The 27,140-nt window shown below is 36.0% G+C and overlaps 1 non-coding gene across 1 annotated transcript; it reads right to left on the bottom strand.

Annotated features, from left to right (window-relative positions):
* Window positions 1–24,807: 24,807 nt before the first annotated feature.
* Window positions 24,808–24,914, bottom strand: LOC141624094 (small nucleolar RNA R71). The gene has a single exon (XR_012533905.1). It is a non-coding gene; the product is annotated as a small nucleolar RNA R71 (small nucleolar RNA).
* Window positions 24,915–27,140: the final 2,226 nt, after the last annotated feature.

The raw sequence follows: 27,140 nt of genomic DNA, 5'->3' as shown, positions 1-27,140 counted from the left end.
GCACATTGGGGTAGCGATCTTGGAAGGGATGATGGTAACTAATGAAGATGTTCATAGGCTTGGTGGAGCGGGCATGGGGCACCCACCATGGCCTAGGTGAAACTCTTCCATTCCCTTTCATTTTTCATGTCAAAAATTTCATGTTTTTCTAACTTGGTTTATGATTAATTGTTTCAAACTCTAGAGGTGTCCTTGTAAAAATTAAGGACTATTTTCCCACCTTAGCAACATCAAGGTGATGATAAATTTATTGTTCCCTCTTTTAAAATCCAAAATGACAAATAGGATTCATGCATTGCATCCTTTCCTTGTGCATGAACTCCCCCTATTTTTACACTAGAAATAGTGTCTTACTTGGTTTGGGGAAGTTCAAACACAAGGGATGCGAGTTAATTCAAATTAGCTCTCCGAATAATAGAAAGCATGCATCATATAGGGTAGAGTATAATGCATCACTTATGTATATATGTCATATAGTTTGCATATTAGTGTAGAAATCATGCATATTCATTTAGCTTGCATTGCATAATTTCCTATCGTTTTGGCCATTGAGGACAATGCCCATACTAGTGTGGGGATGGAAAATTCTAACTTAACTTTTAAAATAAAAAATGATAAAAATTGAATTTTTTTGAAAAACTCAAAAACATGTTCTTTCATTTCACAAAAAAAAAAAACCATAAAAATTTGAAAAATTTAAAAATCCAAAAACATGTTCATTCCTTTGTAGTGTAAACTTATATATTGTGTATATACTTGTGTTTGTTTGTCCTCTTATCACATTGGATCGACTATACCACATCCGAGGCATGAGGAATATAATGACCGCATGGTATGATCTTTCCAATTTCCTTTTTCCTTTCTATGTTAATGACTATGTGGCTTTATTTTGGTTGATGCGGTACAAACCAATATGATCTTAGGAGTTGCATGTACTTTATATGGCATACTAGTTGATAGAAGCATATGCATTATATTGTATAAATGTTTGTTGAATCATGGCATGTAGTTGCATTTTAGAAATTTTTTGTGAAAACATTTATTTGGAAATTTGACAAGTGTATATAAGGCCCTTGTAGATACTTTTTCTTCTCGAGACTTTGCTCATTAGAATACCTCTAAAACACCCTAGGATGTGTCATGATAGTATCCTTTGACTCATGGACTAAGGCCTAGTCAAGAATACCTTGTGATTTGATGACTCCTTGGCTACCATTTATTCCAAGGTGACCCTTGAAACCATGCAACCATCTTCCACTTCTATCATCATTTTTGTCAACAAAAAGGGAATGGGCACAAAATAATCAACTTGAGTTCAACTACCAAAATGAAAAACAAGAAGTTTTCACAAATTTGCATCAAAGAAAAGAGGAGTACAAAAATAAGAACTCCTATTCTTCAAATAAAAGCACCCTTGTTACAAATTGCGGTGGCTTTGAATGTTCAAAAAAATGCAAAAGTTAAAAATTGTCAAGCATGAAATTGCCAAATATCAAAGAAATGACAAAATAAATTGTTCTAAAAATGTCAAATGCCACAAGAAATTGGGGGGAATAACAAAACCAAAAGCAAACTCCCTTTATAAAACTCAAAGTACATTGATTCCTTTTTTCATTGAACCCACTTTTGTGCATGGTAGAGAGGGGACGACCCTTCTTCTTCTCTAGGCAAGAGGGGGAATTCCGCAATCCTACAGTGCTTCTAACATCATAGGGAGTCTACTCTTGACGAAAGCATTTAGCAATTGAGGATGAAGGTACCCTAGCTTAACACAACTTGGAGGTGATTTATTGGTATCCTTCTAAGCTTAGTAACTTGAAGAAACCATATCTATAATGGAGTGTGTACCCTTAGATTGCTTCCCTTCTAGATAATTTCCGCCACTTAGATGAGGAAAGTGGCTATTCATTTTTGTAGATGCATCCATTAATTATTTAGTGTGCTTAATGCTTGGATGTATTGCCATTTTGCCAAGCCCCACCTTGCCTTGCAAGAAGGCACCCTACCTCATATATTTATTGTTGTGAGTTGAAGGGGTGGAGTGAGACCCGCTAATTGTCTCATATCGGCTATATTAGTAGGTTAGTTTAAATAAAGGTCATAGTTTTAGTCACCTCTTTACTCGGGACGAGCAAAGGTTTGGTTTGGGGATGTTTGATGTGACTCATATTTGAGCACATTTAGTCCTCAAATTAACCTCGTTGCCATGCTTTCTAGCACCTATTAAAGTCATTTCTTATCTTTAGTTTCCCATTTTGCATATTCTTTGAGGTTTTGTGTCCTTGGTAGGAGAGGATTGCTAACCTTGCATTTATGGAGTGAAATGGAGCTAAATGGATTACATCTAATGACCAAGGATCGAAGAGGAGACCGACACTAGAGGCCTAAGAAAATAAATAAAGTAAAATGGGCATTGATGAAAAGATCCTTGCATCCCCAACACGATCCCCGTGGATTGTCAAAGAGCCAAACAAGAGAAGAACTCTGTCCAATGATCCGAGCGGTTTGAGCCCAGGACGAGCAGATCAGAGCAATGATCTGAGCATCCCAGAGCAGGATCAAAGCGGACCAGAGCATGATTCGAGCATCCCAACTGCCAGCCAGAGCAGATCTTCTTACAGGACCAGCCGTGCATCAGGTAAGGATGAGCGGATCCTGGTGTGAGTTGCAAGCACGATCCCCGCATGTCCCTCGGGAGTTGCAATTCCTCAAGCTTCTCTTAGGGTCTTAATAGTCATTTAAACCCTTAGTAACCCTAATCCTTGTACTTCATTTTAGTATAAATACCCCATTGTACTACCTAGATTTTCATCAAGCTTTAATCAATCCTTAATCATCTCTTAATCAACTCTTAATCTAATCTTAATCTAGTTGTAATACACTTCTCAATATTAATTACATCTTAATCTTTCCTTAATTTCTCAATTGTTCTTAGTCTTATATGGGTAATTAGAAGATTATTGGGGTTTATTGGAGGATTGACAACCTTCCATCAATCATCAAGTACTTTTATTATTCTTTGCTTTATTATTTGGATCATCTCACATAGGTATAATCTCTTTTACCCTTGTTTAATTATTGTTAATCACATCATTTATTCATCATGTTTTGCTTTGTTAGTATGATTGACAACCTTATTAGCATGCTAAACTTGTTCATAAGTGAGTGGTTCTTTAGCTAGGGTTAATGGGGAATTAGGGGAAACAAACATGGGAATTGATCTATGCTTAATCTAATATGTTTTCATAATTAATTTGCTTGCTTGTTTTTATTTCAACCTATGCACATGTTATGTTTGATGAAATGCGAGCCTATGAATCCTTGCATTTTTTACCTATATCTTATCTTTTCAATGAGGCTTGTAAGACATAAACCAACTCGAGCCTCATTAGACCATGCATAGAGTTGAATAGGAGGAGACTAAGTCGACTTGTAGGTGTTGTATAGTCTAGACGACTCGGCTTCGGGACCTAAATCTTCCTAGGGATTGTAAGATAAACACTAACTCGATCTCATCACAACAATAAGTGCTTGCTTCTATTTGAGAACATGTTTGTATGATCTATTTCCATGAATTTCCATGAATCCCCTATAAACCCATGACACCCTAGTGCTTTTAATCAATTGTTTACAAACCCCTTTATTTGATTTACTTTGTTTTCATTAATTTACATTCATCTTGTTGATTAGTTTAGACTACATCTCATCTCAACCCATAATTTGTGACACCCTAAGACATAGCTACTTGCAATTGAAAATCCTGCATCAATACCCGTCCCTTGGGATCCGACCTTTACTTACCTCTTTACTAAGAGTAGTTTGTGAAGTTATAAATATTGTTTTGGTTGGTAGATTTTGACGACGAGTCTGAACCGATACCACCTTCTCAAGGTAATCCTCCTACAAGACATGAGACCATCAATGCTATCCACTTGAGGAGTGATACAAGATATGAGGGACCCAAGATGCTGATTGAAGAAGATATTGTTGAGGAGAATGACAAGAAAAGTGATGTGATTAAACAACTAAGGAGAAATCCTAAGGTGGTAGAGACAACTACCAATGACTCATCAAAGAAAAGAAGTGAAGAGAAGGCCAAAGAAGTTGAGAAAGAGCCTATTGTGATTAGACTTCCATTCCCAAGTCGCCAAGCTAAGCCCAAGCTTGATGAGCAACTCGGAAAGTTCATGGATATTGTGAAGAACTTAGAAGTTTCTATACCATTCACGGAGCTAATCAACCATGTTCTGGCCTATGAAAAATACATGAAAGATATCCTTACCAAGAAGAGGTCCATAAGGAATTTGGAAACCAATGCCTTTACAAAGATAAGTAGTGCAATTCTTCAAGGGAATTCCCCACCTAAGATTAAAGATCCGGGAAGCTTTTCTACCCCATGTACCATTGGTGACACCACAATCAACAAGGCATTATGTGATCTAGGTGCAAGTGTGAGTGTCATACCATATTCGGTATGTGAAAGACTAGGAGTATGAGAGCTCAAGTGCACCAACATGACCTTACAAATGGCAGACCGTTCAACAAAGAAACCATTATGGGCATGGGAAGATATGCCCATGAGAGTTGGAAAGTTTTTCATACCGGTGGACTTTGTCATTTTTGATATGGAGGAGGATTCCAACATTCCAATCATTCTAGGAAGACCATTCCTACACACCACCGGAGCGGTGATCGATGTGAAACATGGAGAGCTCACACTTGAAGTAGGTGATGAAACAATCACCTTCAATCTTGATAAGACTATGAGAGCTCCCATCTTGTTTGAGCCATGCTTTATGGTTGATCACTATACTCGGGAGGGTAACAACAATAAGATGGAACCTCCATGCAAAGAACCACGGAAAGAAGGAAATCTCAAAGAGAAGGGCAAAAAAACACCGCCCAATTCGAAGAAAGATATTGATGATGTTGAAATGGCTCTATTCGGAGAGCATGAAATTTTTCACAACAAGAATGAGAGCTTGCAAAGCTCACCCCTGACAAGTATAGATGGAGGCCTCATTGGCCATGATAACAAGGAAGGATAGTTTCTCTTGTCAACTCATGACCCACCCGACATAGGGAAAGAAGCAAGAGAAGTATGTGGTCTATGAGATGACGAGTTTGAAGGACTTGTTAAATCATACATTGGGAATGCTATGACTCCAGACCAAGGCTATATAGACCCTTGTCACCTCTTTGACTCGGACTACTACATGAATGAAGACAACAATGTACCTAGGTCTATGCAAGATCTTTATCACGACAATGAACAATCATTTGAATACTTCTTCAAGGCGTTGAGCAACATCAACAACGCCTTGGTTTTGCCCCCTTGACACCTCTCAAAATATGTACATTACTCAATTTTTGCATTGCATTTTACATGCTTTGTTTAACGAATTTGTGTAACATGAGAGCAAGTGAGGGAGGGATTTTAATGTGCTTCAAATGTGTAGTGTTTGATGATCAAGTGTGGGGAAGAATACGCCTAGGCTAATCAGGCCTTTGTAAGGCAACCCATATCAAAATGATGAAGAATTGAAGAAAAATTAATGCGGGACAAAGATCCCCACGAGCAGATCTGAGCTCGTGGGGACTGGGAAAGAGGCACAAAGTGAAAATTTGTTGTGGAGAAGAATCTGCCCGAGCCGACAGCAGCTCGAGCGTCCCACTGCTCAGGTCGCTCGACCTCAACCCAGGACGTGGGTCCTAAAAGTGCCTTCAATTATCAATTTTACACTAGACAACAATATGCCCGTCCCAAGCTCGAGGCGAGCGAGCCAAGCAAAAATCCGCCCGTCTCAACCTCAAGTCGCCCGTCCCAGAGCAAAGCAAATTCTAAATTTTTCACTTGATGAAAATCCGCCCGTCCTGTCCCCAATCCGCCCGTCTCTACCTGCTACATGAACAAAACACGAGACTCACCCCTCTTTCTTCATTTCATTTCCTTTCTTCAAACACAAACACAATAATTTCCCTCACTTCAACCTTCAATCCCCTCATCCAAAAACAACAATTTCTCATCCAAATTCACCACAATCAAACCTAAACTTGCTCAAATAAAAAACAAATCACTCCTTTATCAACAATAAGACCATTGGAAAATCAATTTCTTCACAAAATCAATCATATTTTCTAGGGTTAGGAGGAAATCCGAAATTCCTAAATTGATTGAAGCATTCAATTGAAATTAGAAGAAGAAAGGAGCATTCAAGCATACACTTGGTTTGTTGATACTAACTTGAAAGGAGAATAGCCATGGCAAGGACTAAAGGAGGCAACAAGGCAACAAATACACCAACTTTATCCAAGAGATAACAAGCTCTTGCAACAAAGGCATTGGTCTTGGTTCAACAAATGCAGAAAGCTCCGTCAACCGTCAATGCTATCGAGGAAGCTACTACTTATATCCCGGAGGTGGAACAATTGAAAAACTATCCGGAGGTAACTTTCATTACCGATAAGCATAGGCTTGCCTTCGAATCCCTAGCCAAGAAAACGATTTTAGCTACTAAATTTGTATGTCAAGATGCTTTGAGTAAATTGGGTGTCCTTGAGCAAACAAAGGCATTCTTCGTGTCTATGGGGTTATCCACCCTCTTTGAAATGAATGAGTTAACATACCCTCTTTGACATTGGAATTCATTAGTTCCTTGAGGGAGTATAGAATTGAGACTCGAGATTATGTCGAATTCCGCCTCGAAAACAAGAGTAGAATAATGGATAAAAGTGATTTAGGTAAAGTGTTTGGGCTTAAGGAAGATAACCGGTTCATCAAGAAGCCTTTGGAGTTTGATGCCGAACCCCTTTGGAAAGCCATCTCCGGTCGTAAGTTTTCTACTTTCAAGGAGTACCATGCCTTGTACATTCATCATCCGGGTATTAGGTATTGGCACATGTTCGTGGCTAACACTTTGATTGCTAGAAAGGAAGCCAATCACTTGACCGAATTAAATTTTGTCTACCTTGAGTCCTTTTTGAATGTTGGTGGGAGGTCCAAAATGGGTACAATGTTCTTCAATTATTGATCAAGAGATGGTTAGATATTGAGAATGGAAAAGATGGCGTGACTTTCATTGTTAATGGAGGCTTGGTGACGAAATTGGCAAGGCATTTTAACCCGGATTTCAACAAAGATAACACTTATAAATAAGTTAAAGGAAGCCACCTTCTTGATATGAGCAATTTGATCCACAAATTTCAATGTGCCAAACATGAAAACTTAGACCATAAGTATGAGTGGCTCATCAAGGAAGCCAATTCCATTGTCTTACCAAGCAAAATTTGTCGCATCTCCACCCACCGAACCAACTACCTTATCCCCGTTTCCGAAAGTGACGAACGCATCATCAAGCAACAACAAAATCCAAATGAAGAGCCCTCCTCCTCCATTGTTACACCACCGTATCCCTTTGCCTACCACGAGTTCAAACCGTGATGTTATGGCGGGCAATGACTATTTTACAAAATTAATGCAACATATGCATAAGGAAGCATAAAATGATCGGGTGAATGCCTACTACGCCCAATATCCACCCCTTTTACATATTGCTAGGCAAGGACTCCTTGATCCTTCGAGTTCTTTGCCAAATTCGGTGGATAGGAAAGTGATCTTTCCTAATGCTTCTCAAGATGAAGAAAGGGATGATCGGGAAACAAGGAGAGAGGAGGATGTTGATGGTGAGAGCAGGGAAGATAGTGGGTCTTGCCATGATGAAGGAAAAAAATAAAACATAAAACGATGTTTAAATAAAAATTACACGTATTTGTCCGACAAATATAAGAACCAAAACGGAGCCGTAAATGGGCATTGGGGCGTGTGATTATAGATTATTGTGCATGAGACACAATTATTATGCACCACCAAATTCTATTGGGTGTGCACTTCCCATTGCTTTTTGTCTATTCTATGTATTAATTCATTGGGCAAAAAAAAAAATAACACAATCCAACTCCCTCTCTTATGACCCCCCATCCGGTCTCCCTCCTTGGGACACCGCTTTGATTGTTCATTTTTTACTTCATCTTATCTTTTGCATGTGGAGAAAAATAAAAAGAGTTTATCTCTCTAAAAACCAAAAATATTAAAAATCACATACTAAGAGTTAGTATTACAAATCTAATAATTTTTACTAAGTGTTAGTATTATTTCAAGGGTAATCTTACAATATATCTAGTTAATATTTGTAAGGTTTTGGGTAGGTTCTTGGGTGCAATTTGAGAGGAGGCTTTCTTCTTTGGAGGCTTGGATTTATGGAGGATCTCGCCATATATTGAATAGCTCAAGAACAACTAAGATGGTGATCTTAGTTTTGCCCATATTTCCATTCTCAATGTAAGGAAAAATTGTTTTTCCTCTTCTTTTATATTTTAATGCTCGTATATTACATACATAATGCATAGATCCAAAAATTTCTAAAATAAAGAAATTTTGATAACCTAATTAGAGAGGTCTAATTTGGGGTTATGGTCTTTCAAGTGGTATCAGAGCTTTGGCTTATATTATGCATGTTAATTTTAAGCATTTTAATCTAATTATGAGATAATTTTAAAATAAAAAATGGTGTTAAAATGGGGATTTTTTGCACGACATTTTTTTTCATGCATACCTTCTGATCTCAATGGTTTATGGTCAAATTTGGTGAGTTGTGGAATTATTTTGCTATATTTAATCATTTTATGGAAAACCGAGTCGAAAATATCGTTTTTTGGTTAAGAGGTTAACTAAAATAGTTAAACTTGGATTCCGACCTTGAAATTTTTATATGTTATCACATGCCATTTTTACAAATGTTCTGTAAAGTTTCGTAAAAAGTTATGAAGATTTGCATGTTTAATGATTTTTAATGGTTAAAAATCGATAAAAATCGATTATTTTATTCAAAAATAATAAACGGAATTTTCGGGGTATGAAAATTTTGGTATATTCAAAAATATTTTTTATATGATAAAAGTGAAATTTAGAAATAGTTTTCACACTTTTTGATGTTTATTTGATAAAAAACGATAAATATGGATGTTTTTGTTCATAAAATTAATTCAAAATTTTTGGACAAAAATTTTGAAATTTTTAGGTCCCTGGAAGAGTTTCAAAATGTACAAAATTTTTGTGTCAAAATTTTCTAATGGTTAAAATTATTTTTGAATTGTTTATCAAGCTCGTGATAAAAACCGATTTAAATAGCACATGGATAATATCAATTCAAACTAATTCTTATTAAGAAATTAGTGTGGACTAATTTTGAGTTCTGAATCGGTTTATACAATTAGTTTGAGCTTAAATGAGACTTACGTGTTGATTATTGATTTTTAACGGTAAAAATCGATAAATTCCGCAAAACCGAGCAATTTTAAAAGATTATGCTAAAGTGGCGATTTAGGCATGAAAGTTACAGCATTTTATTGATAATTTTAATGTTGAATGAATAAACGTCATTTATTTTATTATTTATGCAATTTTTGTACCTAGTATGGCCTAGTTTATTTTTAATCGTTATTTCCCGAAATGTATGGGAATAGCGATTTGTTTGTAATTTAAATACGATCTCGTATCGTCGGTTTGTAATTAATTAATAGTTATTTATTTATTTAATTAATTAATTAATGTTTAATAGGAATAGCTATGTACTTTGATTGTAATAGTTATTTTTACCGGCGTTTTCAAAAGACGGAATTTACATCGAGACGGAGTCTATTTTGGAAGAGGTTCCAAATCCCACAAGATGGTGCATGCTTAGAAGATGTTCCAATGAAGATGCTAGGGACCAAGGAGTTGGTTTCCGAATATGTAATAATCTAGTTAAATTGATTAGCTAGGTGGCCATAATAGGATTTATCCGTTTTTGCATGTTTATTTATTTTATTTTATTTTATGCTAGTTCATCATGCCAAAATCGCCACACACATGCATTTTATTTGTTTCCATGCTTTTATCATTCTATTGTCGATTTAAAGTTATCGAAGATTCACCTAGTTAGTTCACTTAAAGGAGAATGATAACTAATTGACAAGATCTCTCACATTCTTTTAATTTAAAATTGAGATTAGCCTTACCAATTATTAACACCTATGAATCCTTTGTTCATTAGAGCCACGCTCGCCCAAGCGGGGTGTTCTCTTTTTACCTCGGGTAAGTAGGGTGATAAGGGTTATCACGCGCCAAAATTAGATGGACTCAACGGGGTATAAGACGGTCTTGTATTCCGGGGCTAGTAGATGGATTTGGTGAAATCCGTCGACCAAGAGTTCTAAAGGTAGAATTAGTCAAGCGTTGACTTACTGAATTTAGTTAATTATAAGATGTTTCGCCCAAGCGATGCCTATTTTTGTCTAAGGACGGATCATGGAATCATTTATATAATTTAGTTAGAGGTCGTTATATAAATGGACTTGTTAAAAATGTTTATCAAGTTTTTATAACATTGAATGTTAATTTTTCCTATTTTTGTTCATATTCATAAATGTATATTCTATGACATCGTGCATTTCATCCTCCTTTCATTCTCTATTTATTAATATATTCATTTCGTTCTTTCATAGAAAACGGTTTCTTTGAAGGAATTCGGAAGCAATGATTGGAAATATGATTTACCAATTCACCTACATAAGCTTACAATGTTTTTTGCGATTATTTTACCACTTAACGTCCATACATATTAAAAGGGATTTTGTGTTGCAAACTTATCAAGAGTGTCTTGATTTTGAAAGTGACACCTCCTTCATGAAGATGACATATTAGTTTTAATTACTCAAGAGTAGTTCAAAAGTTTGTGAAAAGAGTTTTCAAAAACATATAGAATACTCCAATATGATACCGTCAAATGGCTCACTTCGAGAGAGGACAAATCGATTGTTTATGCGCTAAAGAGTTTAGGCATATGATGACAATTGAACGGTTAGAAAGTCCAATTTCGTAAGAAGTTGAGATTTTGCCACATGTTGCACTCACTTTATAGTAATTTACTCTTACTAAGTGTATAAAATATCACGAATGACATGAAGAGAGGTCTTCATGAGATTCATTTTTCCTTGTTGAAGCAAGGAGGAACGTGAAAGTGAGTGGGAGTTAAGAAGTAGCAACCCTAGATATATGCGGTACGACAAAGTTGAAGGAGACATCTACTCAAAGGATAGGCTAATTCCACTATCTTGGTATGAGATACCAAGTACGGGTCATTTCTTTGTAAAGAAGTTTACATGAATTGATAAAACATAAGACGTCTAGCATAGGACATTTTTGTATCGAAATGATGCTAGAGTAGCAACGATTTCGATAGGGACAAATGTACCTAAATTTGATTTTAAAGAATGTAATCATCTATGTTTATACATAGATGGCATCACTCATGTGATTTAAAACAAAAGGTTGTACCTACTCTTATGATAACTTAGTGGTTGGTTTAGACCACTCAAGTTAGAGGTATTTTATATTCTTCACGAAAACTAAATATTATACTATCTTATAGATTTTAAAGTCTCTAAACCGGTGAACCCAATTGATCAAACCTCAAGTAAATTCGTTTAATATAAACAATAAGCACATCGAATAACCATTTGATCGAGAATCTTATGGTGTGTGTGCATAAATTATGTTTTCTTTTGCAGAAAAGAAACACAAATAGTGAGTGACCATATACATACGGATGTGTAAGGCCAATAGTAGGTTATACATACTTCATTACTTTTACCGTAATGTTAAGTAGATATGAAAACTTCGTATCTATTTAATAAGACAGAAAAGTGATTTTTGAAATGTGGAATATTATTAAAATTAAGTAGTAAACCAAAAGCATGACAAGATCAAAAATGTTGATCGGAAATTTCAAAGTAATGACTTTGAAGGTCAAATGGGTAATATCAAGTAATGACCTTGATGATCACTAATAAGATTGTGAACCAGTTCACATATACCTTCTCCTAGGGACATCATAGTGTATGGTGTAGCCACGAATATAAACCGAACTTTATGATATATAGTTTGCGGTTTTTTGCAATTTTGTAAGCTAATTTCTCACTAAAATTTAAAACCCGACTATAATAGCCTAAATGACTCCATATGAGATATGGATAGGGAGGGTCCCTAACTTGTCATTTTTATACATTTAGGATCATATATGTTTATGTTCAGGACCAATTTATGTATTTGTGAGGGTTATCCAAACTTGAACCACATGGTTTTTACTCCTTCGAAACGAGAACAGAGAGTTTGTGGCTCGTAATGCTGTCTTTCTAGAAAGAATTTTATTTTCTAGAAAGACAGAGTGGGAGAAATTTTGAACTTACGGAAGTCCAAGACCCACAAACTGAGTACAATGCAAGAAGACGTTCTTTATTGAGGCCCAGTGGTTATAAGGAGATAATTTTGCGATAATATTGCGTTACTTTTCGAAAGTGACGAATCTTCAACCCTCATCAAAGGCTTTTCAAATTAATCTTCTTCCACAAGATGTGATAAGGAAGGAAATATGAGATGTTTTCGAGACTTGATTTGGGGCAAAAACTTTGCACCAAATTAGGTTACCTTGATCTTGTTATAAAGGTTACATAAGATGTTTCAATTTTGAGTTGGTTACAGAGAGTTTGTGACAACCCAAATGCCTTTATCAATTCATATGTTCTTAGAAATATAGCCTCTCATAAGGATGAGATTCGGCAAAAGGATAACGAAACTTTCTCCTTGAATAAAACTCATGAAGTGAGAAGTTTTGTTGAACTTGTCAATGCTAAGAAGCCTAGCATGCTTGAAAGATTCCTTTTGTGATCTTATATACGTCAAGGAATTGGAACCGTGGGTTCAATCATGTCGTTAATCAGAATGGTATTACTCGAGTTGTCGAGGTACCATGATGATACAAGGAGTTTAGTGGGAGCTAAGGTGAGTTTCTTAGTCTAAATATGTGTTTGACATATTAGTGATTTGAAATATTCTCGGGTGAATACTTGAGAGTAGCATGGCGCATCTTAAATATCCGGATCTAATGAGATAGATCTCCATGGATATTAGCATTTTTGTCAAGAGACTTATGTGATAAGATTCTTGACTCGTTCAAGTTGTTGAACACAAATAAGATCTCTTGTGCTTCCGCTACAGGATCTATTAAATATGCTAAAAGCTGCTCTCGTCGGGACTTATCATATTGAGAATATGAGAAGTCATTACCAATAATATCCTAGTGAGTGCCACTAGATGATTATCAAGAGCATCCTTCAGTACTTGAGAAGCACTGAGGATTTACTCTTGTAGTTTGGAGGAATTTATGAATTTCGTGTAAAAAGGTTACACGATAACATTCCTATGCTTATAAGATGTTATGGGCCTAGTTATGGAATGGTTAGCATGTAAAAGTGTTATGTGCATAAAGAATAATATGTATAAGGAGTTATACATATATGTATAAGAAGTCATGTGTAAAAGATGTCATATGAAGGATGTGTTTTTATAAGTGTTATACGTACAAATCATGAACGAAAGCTAAGTACATTACAACATCCGATGTTGTAAAAGAGACAGTTGATATCCGGAGTTTAATATAACTAGAGTAGTTATGTTAGCCGAATATCATCTCCCGAAAGACTGTGAAAACAGTTGGAGTGTTTGACTGGCTTTTGAAACAGAGTCTAAAAACGTGTTTAGACATGTACTCAAAAAGGCTCTATGTGATGAAAAGATTGCATAGAACAAAAGGAAAATAGCAATGGAAATTAGAGTGATGAAACTGTTGCTAATCCTTTAGCCAAAGCCGTTGGCATAAGGTAGACATGATGGTTATGTCATCTCAATGTGATTGAGGAGTATACCTTAATTGCTGAAGATCGTTATATAAATATTGGATACAGTATTGATATTTACATAAGTGATGATCGCATTCATTGTTTGAGCTATAAGAACTCAATTATTCAGTTTGACTGAAAAAATTGAATACCTTGTTTATCTGAATTGGTGGTGGAGACAATGTTGAAACCCAATTAAAGAGAATAGGATGAACATTGTATTAGCCCCTAGTCACTTAATGAGGTGACGTCTCGGAGTGACTAGATTATAAGTCAATTGATTGTTGGTTTAGCACCATAAGGTCATAAGGATGACTGGTCGTTTACATAGGCAGACTGTTGGACACTTTGCCAGGCAGTGACATTTATAGAGTCGCTTAGATCTATCACAGACGACTGGTCATGGCAGGGACTTCTATGATATTCCTGTGAGTCGATTCTTCAAACTGGAGACTATTATCTGAACCAGTGCAGTTTTCGAATGATTTTGTTTTTTGTCCTAGGTCGTGCCATGAAAGGAAGCCAAAGGGCATCTACTGGGTCATGGTGATCTGTATTGTGCAAAAGGATAGATAGGGCAGACAGGAATTGTCCACCCACGTTGGGTTTAAACATCTCTAGGCCACTCGAGGAGTTGTGACTGGGAAATGCGTGGCCACGCTCAGAAGTAATCTATGGTAGAATTTTTCGGTCTTGCAGTCATACTCCCGATCGAGAAAACCACTCACGATATGTTCATATGCAAGTGCGACCTGAAAGACACCTTGCATTGAGTGGGAGATTGTTATTAAAACGGACAAGTGAATCGGTAACACACCTTTGTGTAGTACAAGCAGTATATTGTTGGGATAAGGAGTTATCCACAATTGTGTGTTATAATCATCGCACAACTTATCTCGGACAAGTGAGAGATTGTTGGAGTAGTTGTCCTCCACAATAGTGCGTGACCATATTAAATCTCATTAAGGAATATGCATGGGATATTCATTGGCAATACTAGTCAGCTGATCAACGTATATCGGTAACGGTTGGCCAACTAGGGTTTGACATTACTGTCGTGACACGGCGGTGTTCAGCTGATCCCTTTCAGTCACACCTAAAGGAATGAGCCCCAACACGAAAAATCTTTAATTGTATGAGATACAGTTTAATTAGTCCCTTTTATAGATTGACTAAGAAATAGTCGGTTATTTAATTTAGAGAGATATCGAATTGTGAACTCGAGGAGCGAAAATTGTTATTTAATTATGCGATAATTGAATAATAAATTAATTGAGACGGGAATTAATGATTAAATGGTTAATTATTAAATTAGTACTAATTGACTAATGTGATTAGTATTGGTACGTAAAATATATGTGTAGATGTACACGTATATTTACGGAGTGTTTTAGACGAAATTAATCGGAAAACATTTAAACATAAAACGATGTTTAAATAAAAATTACACATATTTGTGCTACAAATATAAGAACTAAAATAGACCCGTAAATGGGCATTGGGGCGTGTGATTATAGATAATTGTGCATGAGACACAATTATTATGCACCACCAAATTCTATTGGGTGTGCACTTCCCATTGCTTTTTGTCTATTCTATGCATCAATTCATTGGGCAAAAAAAAATAACACAATCTAACTCCCTCTCTTATGACCCCCCATCAGGCCTCCCTCCTTAGGACTCCACTTTGATTGTTCATTTTTTACTTCATCTTATCTTTTGCATGTGGAGAAAAATAAAGAGAGTTTATCTCTCTAAAAACCAAAAATATTAAAAATCTCATACTAAGAGTTAATATTACAAATCTAATAATTTTTACTAAGTGTTAGTATTATTTCAAGGATAATCTTACAATATATCTAGTTAATATTTGTAAGGTTTTGGGTAAGTTATTGGGTGCAATTTGAGAGGAGGCTTTCTTCTTTGGATGCTTGGATTTATGGAGGATCTCGCCATATATTGAATAGCTCAAGAACAACTAATATGGTGATCTTAGTTGTGCCCATATTACCATTCTCAATGTAAGGAAAAATTGTTTTTCCTCTTCTTTTATGTTTTAATGCTCATATATTACATGCATAATGCATAGATCTAAAGATTTCTAAAATAAAGAAATTTTGATAACCTAATTAGAGAGGTCTAATTTGGGGTTATGGTCTTTCAGTGTCACGCCATCACATAGAGTTCATACTATAGAAAAGCCTTTGATGAGGGTTGAAGATTCGTCACTTTCGAAAAGTAACGCAATATTATCGCAAAATTATCTCCTTATAACCACTAAGCCTCAATAAATAACGTTTTCTTGCATTGTACTCAGTTTGTGGGTCTTGGACTTCCGTAAGTTCAAAATTTCTCCCACTCTATCTTTCAGAAAATGAAAATCTTTCTAGAAACACAGCATTACGAGCCACAAACTCTTTGTTCTCGTTTTGGAGGAGTAAAAACCAAGTGGTTAAATTTTGGATAACCCTCACAAATACATAAATTGGTTCTGAACATAAACATTTATGGTCCCAAATGTATAAAAATGACAAGTTAGGGACCCTCCCTATCCATATCACATATGGAGTCATTTAGGCTATTATATTCGGGTTTTAAACTTTAGTGATAAAATAGCTTACAAAATTGCGAAAAACCTCAAACTATATCTCATAAAGTTCGGTTTATCTTCTTGGCTACACCATACTCTATGGTGTCCCTAGGAGAAGGTATATGTGAACTGGTTCACAATCTTCTTAGTGATCATCAAGGTCATTACTTGATATTACCTATTTTACCTTCAAAGTTATTACTTTGAAATTTCCGATCAACATTATGATCTTTTCGTGTTTTTGGGTTACTACTTCATTTTGAAAATATTCCACATTTCAAAAATCACTTTTATTTCTTATTAAGTAGACACGATGTTTTCATATCTACTTAACATTACGGTAAAAGTAACGAAGTATATATAACCTACTATTGGCCTTACACATCCGTATGTAAATGGTCAATCACCTCACTATTTGTGTTTTTTTCCGCAAAAGAAAACATAATTCATGCACACACACCATATGGTTCTCAATAAAATGGTTGTTCGATGTGCTTATCGTTTACACATTAAATGAATTTACTTGAGGTTTGATCAATTGGGTTCACAGGATTAGAGACTTTAAAATCTACAAGATAGAATAATATTTAGTTTTCGAAAAGAATGTAAAATACCTCTAACTTGTGTGGTCTAAACCAACCACCAAGTTATCATAGGATTTTAGGTACAACCTTTTGTTTTAAATCACATGAGTGATGCCTTCTATGTATAAACATAGATTATTACATTCTTTTAAAACCAAATTTAGGTACATTTGTCCCTATCGAAATCATTGCTACTCTAGCTTTATTTCGATACAAAAATGTCCTATGCTAGACGTCTTACATTTTATCAATTCATGTAAACTTCTTTACAAAGAAATGACCCGTACTTGGTATCTCATACCAAGATAGTGGAACTAGCCTATCCATTGAGTAGATGTCTCTTTCAACTTTGTCCTATTGCATACATCTAAGGTTGCTTCTTCTTAACTCCCATTCACTTTCACATTTCTCTTTGCTTCAACAAGCAAAAAATGAATCTCATGAAGACCTCTCTTCATGTCATTCGTGATATTTTATACATTTAGTAAGGGTAAATTACTATAAAGCGAGTGCAACATGTGGCAAAATCTCAACTTCTTGTGAAATTGAACTACCTAACCGTTCAATTGTCATTATATGCCTAAACTCTTTAGCGCATAAACAATCGATTTGGCCTTTCTCGAAGTGAGCCATTTGACTCTATCATATTGGAGTATTCTATGTTTTTTTGAAAACTCTTTTCGCAAACTTTTGAATTACTCTTGAGTAATTAAAACTAATATGTCATCTTCATGACGGAGGTATCACTTTCGAAATCAAGACACTCTTGATAAAATGTGACTCCCATTTAAACTCGTAATAAGAGTTTGCAACATGAAACCCTTTTTTAATATGTATGGACGTTAAGTTGTAAAATAATCACAAAAATCGTTGTAAGCTTATGTAGGTGAATTGGTAAATCATATTTCCAATCATTGCTACCAAATTCCTTCAAAGAAACCGCTTTCTATGAAAGAATGAAACGAATATAATAATAAATAGAGGATGAAAGGAGGATGAAATGCACGATGTCATAGAATATACATTTATGAATATGAACGAAAATAGGAAAAATTAACATTCAATGTTATAAAAACTTGATGAACATTTTTAACAAGTCCATTTATAAAATGACCTCTAACTAAATTATATAAATGATTCCAAGATCCGTCCTTAGACAAAAATAGGCATCGCTTGGATCAAACATCCTATAATTATCTAAATTCGGTAAGTCAACGCTTGACTAATTCTACCTTTAGAACTCTTGGTCGACGGATTTCAACAAATCCATCTACTAGCCCCGGAATACAAGACCGTCTTATACCCCGTTGAGTCTAACCAATTTTGGCGCGTGGTAACCCTTATCACCCTACTTACCCGAGGTAAAAAGAGAACACCCCGCTTGGGCGAGCGTGACTCTAATGAACAAAGGATTCATAGGTGTTAATAATTGGTAAGGCTAATCTCAATTTTAAATTAAAAGAATGTGAAAGATCTTGTCAATTAGTTATCATTCTCCTTTAAGTGAACTAACTAGGTGAATCTTCGATAACTTTAAATCGACAATAGAATGATAAAAGCATGAAACCAAATAAAATTCATGTGTGGCGATTTCGGCATGATGAACTAGCATAAAATAAATAAAACATGCAAAAACGGTAAATCCTAGTATGGCCACCTAGCTAATCAAATTAACTAGACTATTACATATCGGAAACTAACTCATTGGTCCCTAGCATCTTCATTGGAACATCTTCCAAGCATGCACCGTCTTGTAGGATTTGGAACCTCTTCCAAAATAAACTCCGTCTCGATGTAAATTCCGTCTTTTGGAAACGCTGGTAAAAATAACTATTACAATCAAATTACATAGTTATTCCTATTATACATTAATTAATTAAATAAATAAAAACTATTAATTAATTACAAACCGACGATACGTATTTAAATTACAAACAAATCGCTATTCCCATACATTTCGGGAAATAACGATTAAAAATAAACTAGGCCATACTAGGTACAAAAATTGCATAAATAATTAAATAAATGACGTTCATTCATTCAACAATAAAAATAAATAAAATGTGGTAACATTCCTGCCTAAATCGCCCTTTTAGCATAATCTTTTAAAATAGCTCGGTTTTGCGGAATATATCGATTTTTACCGGTTAAAAATCAATAATCAACACTTAAATCTCGTTTGAGCTGAAACTAATTGTCTAAACTGATTTAGAACTCAAAATTACTCCACACTAATTTCTTAATAAGAATTAGTTTGAATTAATATTATCCATGTGCTATTTAAATCGGTTTTTATCACGACCTTGATAAACAATTCAAAAATTATTTTAACCATTACAAAATTTTGACACAAAATTTTTTACGTTCTGGAACTCTTCCAGGGACCTAAAAGGTAAAAAATTTAGTCCAAAAAATTTCGAATTAATTTCACTTTTATCATATAAAATATATTTTGGAATATACCAAAAATTTTCATACCCAGAAAATTCCGTTCATTATTTTTGAATAAAATAATCGATTTTTATCGATTTTTAACCATTAAAAATCATTAAACATGCAAAGCTTCATAACTTTTTACGAAATTTTACAGAACATTTGTAAAAATTGCATGTGATAACATATAAAAATTTTAAGGCCAAAATTCAAGTTTAACTATTTTAGTTAACCTCTTAACTAAAGTACGATATTATCGGCTCGGTTTTCTATAAAAATGATAATAAATAGCAAAATAATTCCACAACTCACCAAATTTTACAACAAATCATTTGAGATCAGAAGGTATGCATGCAAAAATTTTCGTGTTAAAATCTTCATTTTAGAACCATTTTTTTATTTTAAAATTATCTCATAATTAGATTAAAATGCTTAAAATTAACATGCATAATACAAGCCAAAGCTCTGATACCACTTGAAAGACCATAACCCCGAATTAGACCTCTCTAATTCGATTATCAAAATTTCTTTAATTTAGAAATCATTGTATCTATGTAATATGCATGTAATATATAAGCCTTTTAAATATAAAAGATGAGGAAAACAATTTTTCTTACATTGAGAATGGTAATATTGGACACAACTAAGATCACCATCTTGGTTATTCTTGAGCTATTCAATATATGGCAAGATCCTCCTTAAATCCAAGCCTCCTCTCAAATTACACCCAAGAACTTACCCAAAACCATACAAATATTAACTAGATATATTGTAAGATTACCCTTGAAATAATACTAACACTTAGTCAAAATTATTAGATTTGTAATACTAACTCTTAGTATGTGATTTCTAATATTTTTGGTTTTTAGAGAGATAAACTCTTTTTATTTTTCTCCACATGCAAAGATGAGATGAAGTGGAAACATGAACAATGAATGGGAGTGTTTAAGGAGGGAGGTTGGTTCACATAAAGGAGAGAGGGGAGAGTTTGAGTGTGTTTTCATACATCCAATTAACATGTGCATGGAATAGAGTAAGTATGCTATAGGAAGAGTAAAGCATTGAGAAGAACAAAAGCATGCACAAACACAATCATTATGTCCATGGTGTTCCTTTTTGTTCAATTTACACAGTCCAAAATGATCCATTTACGGGTCCATTTTGGTTCTTATATTTGTCGCACAAATACATGTAATTTTTATTTAAACATCGTTTTATGTTAAAATGCTTCCCAATTAATTTCGTCTAAAACACTCCTTAAATATACCTGTACAGTTAAACATATATTTTACGTACCAATACTAATTACATTAGTCAATTAGTACTAATTTAACAGTTAACCGTTTAATCATTAATTCTCGTCTCAATTAATTTATTATTTAATTATCGAATAATTAAATAACAATTTCCGCGCCTCGAGTTCACAACTCGATATCTCTCTAAATTAAATTAATCGACTAACTCTTAGTCAATTTATCAAGGGACTAACTAAACCGTATCTCATACAATTAATTAGTTTCCGTGTTGGGGCACGTTCCTTTAGGTGTGACCGAAAGGGATCAGCTGAACACCGCCATCTCACAACAGTAACGTCAAACCCTAGTTGGCCAACCGTTACCAATATACGTTGATCAACTGACTAGTATTGCCAATGAATATCCCATGCATATTCCTTAATGAGACTTAATGTGATCATGCAATATTGTGGAGGACAACTACTCCAACAGGTTTGATGTCCTGAGTGAGATGGAGACAGAGCAAGTCAAGGAAGTAGAGGAGGGCCTCTCACCCATCAACGGATTATGGTTGAAAAAGGGCGTAATCTGGGCTCACAAGGTGAGTTTATGACAAGTCCGAGATCATTTTCAAATATTTCCGTAGATACTATGGAGTCGGGTTCGAATAATACAGAGGCCAATAACTTGGTGAATTAGGATATTATGAGGTCCTCGTCTTTGAACATAGGAAATAATATTGAAGGAACAATTCCTAATTATAAGGAAACTAATTATATGAAGAATCAAAGGGATATGACAATCCAACCTGTGGATTTAGGAAACAATAATGACTCTTTTACTAGCAAGACTCCTATGATTAGGTAAGGAATTAATACTGAATCCCACTTAGACTCCAGTCTCGTGCAAATCCCTGTGATTTCGGTTAATGAGATTGTTGACAAAAATAATCCTAAATCTGCGTTGTTAATTTCGAAATCTTCTTCAAGGAAATTTCCTAAAAATTCTCTACCTAATAAAGAGAATTATGAGGGGATTAGGAAAGGCAAAGTTTCTCGAAAACCGCTCAAAAAACGACTCGCTCGTCCATATCACCTTCAACGAATAACCATGAACTCCGTCTTTTTAAAGTTCAACATCCCCATAGCCAAGTATTCTCACATCCCTCCTTTACACTACCTTTGCTTAACATCACAAATGGAATCCCTATCAATAGCATTGGCGATCCTACTTGCACATACGATGGAGATGGAAATTGAAGCGGTCTTACCCCCAAGATCGATATTAGTGGACCTCTTCTTAGAGGTGAATATCACCCATCGGGTGATGAGAGTTCTCAATAAGCTCTCTGAGGCTTACTTGTCCTCTTTGACAAATCGTCCAATATCACTCATGGATAGATACCCGAATCATCTTAACCAGCGTCCTCCCCTATGTCTGATGACTTGGAATGTCCAAGGAGCGAGGAGCGCTACATTTTTATCTATGTTGAACGAAATTGTTCGGATTAACAGACCATAAGTGACTGGATTAATTTTTGAGTGGGGCAGCGGCCCAACGAGTTTGTGACAGGATTAATAAAAACTTGGGTGGATGCCGAAGGTTTTAGTGGAGGGATCTGGTTGTTTTGGGAACTAGAGGAGGTGAATGTAACCCCACTTATCCATAATACGCAACACATAACAGTGGAAGTTTCAAAGGTAAGGGAAATCCCGTGGTATTTGATGTGACCATAATTGGCGCATATTTAGCCCCCGAATTAGCCTTGTTTCCATGCTTTTTAGTGCTTATTTGGGTCATTTCCTATCTTTAGTACTTTGTTTTGCATATTCTTTGAGATTTTGATCCCTTGGTAGGAAAGGAGTAAGAATCTTGCATTTTCATGACAAAACGAGACTAAATTGATCGAATTCAATGACCAAGCATCAAGGAGAGACAAGATTAGAAGGCCTTTGTACATATCATAGTAGAAGAGCAATGTTGAGGAAAGATCCTTGAGTCCCCAAGGAAATCCCCAAGGAATTTATGAAGAAAAGGGAAGAAAAGAAGAAGTTACTATGCGATCGACAATCCGAGCGGATTGTCAACAATCCGCCGCCCATCCGGCCTCTGCACGAATCCGAAGCGTCCCGTGCCTTCAATCCGCTCGGATTCCCCCTCAACAATCCGTCCGGATTCCTCTGAATCCGCTCGGATTCCACCGCCCAAATCCGTCCGTCCCGACCTTATTCCGCCCGGATTTCTTCACAAAGACGGGTTGTCTTCTTCAAGCTACGAAAAGAGAAGCCCTTCTCTCGGAAAATACCGGGTCCTCCTTGCTCAATCTCAAAAGTGTAATTACTAGTTTAGCCCTTAGTTAACCCTAATGCATCCTCCCTAATTTTCACTATAAATACCCCATTAGGCTAATTAGAGGGGCATGTTCTTCTTATCAATAATTAGTGTAGTTAATATCAATCAAATCTCTCTTTAATATTGTAATCAAGTATTAATCAAGTTTTAATCCAAGTTTTAGTTCTTTAATCTCTCTTTTGTTCATCCTTTATTTTGAGTAATTGAAGATTATTTGGGTTATTATTGGGAGATTGACAACCTCTCAATCTAGCATTCAAGTACTTCTATTATTCTTGCTTTATTATTGGAATCATTAGTAGGTATAATCTCTTAATCCCTTTTTAATTACTGTTAATTACTTTCATTTATTCATCATGTTTAATATTGTTAGTATGATTGACAACCTTGCTAGCATGATCAACATGATAATGAGTGAGTAGTCTCTTAGCTAGGGTTAATGGGTGATTAGGGGAAACCAACATGGGGAATGATTCATGCTTAAATTAATATGCTTTCATGTTTTATTTGCTTGCTTGTTTTGATCTCAACTCATGCACATGTTATATTTGATGAAATGCTAAGCCTATGAATCCTTGCATTTACTATCATCTCCTATCTTTTCAATGAGACTTGTAAGACATAACCCAACTCGAGTCTCATTAGACCATGCATGTTGTTGAGTAGGGAAGATTAAGTCGACTTGTAGGTGTTGTACAATCTAATCGATTCGGCTTCGGGACCCAAACTTTCCTAGGATTGTAAGATATAACCCAACTCAATCCATCACAACAATAATTGCTTGCTTATAATTTGAGAACATGTTTGTATATCATGTCCCATGATTCCCCTATGACCCCATGACACCCTAGTGCCTTTAATCAATTGTTTTCACCCCTTTCATTCATCTTGCTTGTTTATTTTCATTGTTATTCTAGTTTAGTAACCTTCTACATCAACCCAATTTGTGACACCCCTTAGACACCACTAGTTACAATAGAAATCTCATTTCAACTCCCGTCCCTTGGGATCCGACCTTTACTTGCCTCTTTACTAATTGTAGAGTTGCTTGTTAAGCTATAAATTGTGTTTTGATTCGACTGTGACCAACGACCACATCTTAATTTGTGAACACTTAGCGGGATCGCATAAAAAATGGCGCCGTTGCCGGGGACGGTGTTTGTTTGATTTAGATTTCTTTTTATTGTTATTAGTTGTGTCTTTCTTCACCTTGAGGAAGTAAAACTCCTCAAGGTTTGTTCTAATTGTTTTTGAGTTGTTTGATATTTTGCATGTCTAGAAGGTTACAAAGTGATTTGTTACCTTTTGACCGTGAAATCGAAAGAACCTTGACGAACAATAGGAGACTTGTTAGGAGGAATTTGAGAGGTGTTAGTGAAGTTGTTCAACCCACTAGTGAGTTTGTCAATCCTTTCGCAATAGAAGGAGAAGAAAACCCATTACACAATACCCCACAAAATCCACCTACAATGCCAAAATTCTCGTCACACTCCGTACCCACCGAGGAGAATCTACCAAATGGTACTCCTACACCGCAACATCTCACCGGAAATTTTATTGCCAAGTCCGCCTTCATCCAACTAGTTGAGAGGAGCCAATTTGGGGGGATGCCTAGTGAGGACCCTCATTCTCATATGGAAACCTTTTGCGATTATTGGGATGCTATCTCTCAAACGGGCGTGACTCAAGACCAAATTAGATGGGTCTTATTTCCTTTTTCCTTAATCGGCACCGCAAAGCAATGGTTGAAGGGCCTTGATAAGGCCACACTTGGAATAGATTCTTGGAAGAAGTTGGCTCTAGCTTTCTACAAAAATTCTACCCACCGGAAAAGACCAACATGCTAAGAGCTCAAATTACGGGTTTTAAGCAAAGGGATGAAGAGTCTTTGTATGAAGCTTGGGAGCGGTTCAAGGGAATTTGTCGCTCATGTCCTCACCATGGACTTAGCGAATGGTTTTTGGTGCAACAATTTTGGAATGGTTTATATGAAGATTCTAGGAACATTCTCAATATGGGATCGAATGGGATGTTCACCGAGGTTGATGACAACCAAACTTGGAGCAAAATTGAAGAGATGGCAATCCACAATTCACAATATAGTAGGCCTCGCAAGGCTACTAGAGGAGGAAAGTATGAGGTGGACGCCGTTACTCAATTAGGTGCCCAACTAAGCTCCCATATCGATACAATCAACTTGAAGTTTGAACAAGCTATGGCTAGACTTGAGGAAAACTCAAAATCATCGAAGCATCATGTCAATGCCATGACGGCATCCTCATCAATCCCAAGTGGGATATGTGAGAATTGTGGAACTTTGGGTCATGACCCTAGTGAGTGTAGGGGAACAACCGAACAAGTGAATGCTTTCCAAGCATATAAAATGGTACCCCTTATTCAAATTTTTACAATAAAAACACCAAGTTCCATCCAAATCTCTCATACAAAAGCCAAAATGTTCAAAAACCTCAAACAACATACACTCCACCACCCATGAGAAACCAAAATCAAAGACCCATTTACAATCAAAACCAAGGTTACCAAAATCAAAATCCATACAATCACCAAAATGACCAAGGTTTTGATGTCCAAAAAGCGGTCCTCCAAATGCAAAAGAATCAACAAGAATTTTTCACCTAAATGCAAAAAGATAGCCAAGCAAAAGAAACCACCATCAACAACATTCTAGCTCACACCAAGATGTTGGAAACACAATTGACTCAACTAGCATCTTCAAGCTCACAAAGACAAAAGGGGCAATTACCACCTCAAAGTAATCCCCTAGACATGAAACGTTAGTGCCATTCACTTGAGAAGTGGTACAAGGTATGAAGCACCGAAGAAGCAAGTTGAGGATGAAGTTGTGGAAGCTAGTGAAAAGGAAGAAATTGTGCAAAACTCCAAAGATGGAGAATCATCAAAAGAAGAAAGTTCAAAGAAAAATGAAGACAAGGCCAAAGAAAAGGAGCCCATTGTGATTAGACTTCCTTTTCCAAGTCGTCAAGCCAAGCCCAAATTTGATGATCAACTTGGAAAGTTCATGGAAATTGTGAAGAATTTAGAAGTCTCAATTCCTTTCACGGAATTAATCAATCACGTTCCGGCCTATGCGAAGTACATGAAAGATATCCTCACAAAGAAGAAGTCAATCCGGAAACTTGAGACTATCGCCTTCACTAAGGTGAGTAGTGCAATACTTTAAGGGAGTTCACCTCCAAAGTTAAAGGATCCGGGAAGCTTCTCAATACCGTGTACCATTGGCGACACGACGATCAACAAAGCCTTATGTGATCTAGGGGCTAGTGTGAGTGTCATGCCGTACTCGGTAAGTAAAAGGTTGGGGATGGGAGAGCTTAAATGCACCAACATCACACTCCAAATGGCCGATAGATCGACGAAGACACCGTTAGGGATATGGGAAGATGTCCCCGTGCGAATTGGGAAGTTTTTCATCCCGGTGGACTTTGTCATTGTTGATATGGAGGAAGATTCCAACATTCCAATCATCCTAGGAAGACCTTTCTTACACACCGCCGGTGCGGTAATTCATGTGAAACATGGTGAGCTCACTCTAGAAGTGGGAGATGAAAGCATAACTTTCAATCTTGACAAGACTATGAGAGCTCCTCGTTTGCATGAGCCATGTTTCATGATTGATCATTATAGCCGAAAAGATGAAAGGAAGAAATCGGAACTCCAATGGAAGAAGAAAGTTGAAGATGCTCCATTCAAAGAGCAAGTAAATTGTGACAAGGAGAGCTTGCAAAGCTCATCAAAATCAACCAAGGAAGAAGAGGATGGCCTCATTGGCCAAGAGAAGAAATTGGGAGAGTTGTCTCCATCTAAGCAAGAGATTTTCAATGATCAACTCAATGAAGTTTGTGGTCTTTGGGACGACGAATTTGAAGGGATTTTTAATCCCTACATTGGACATGCCATCGATCATGATCAACAACAAGGGCCACGATCTATTGAGGACCTCTACCATAATAATGAACAAGCTTTTGATTACTTCTTCAAGGTGTTGAGCAACATTAACAACACCTTGAACATGCCCCCTTGACATCTCATCAAGAATGAGAGTTTGGTGGAGTCCTCTCTAAACCACCACTTGTAAATATTTCTAACTCCCTAACTTACATTTCAATTCTTGTATTGCATTTTTGTCATCTT

Source organism: Silene latifolia, chromosome X, assembly GCF_048544455.1.
Source record: "Silene latifolia isolate original U9 population chromosome X, ASM4854445v1, whole genome shotgun sequence".
NCBI classification, from domain to species: Eukaryota; Viridiplantae; Streptophyta; class Magnoliopsida; order Caryophyllales; family Caryophyllaceae; genus Silene; species Silene latifolia.
The sequence above is the reverse complement of the archived record's forward strand: the minus strand, read 5'-3'. Positions and strand labels throughout refer to the sequence as shown.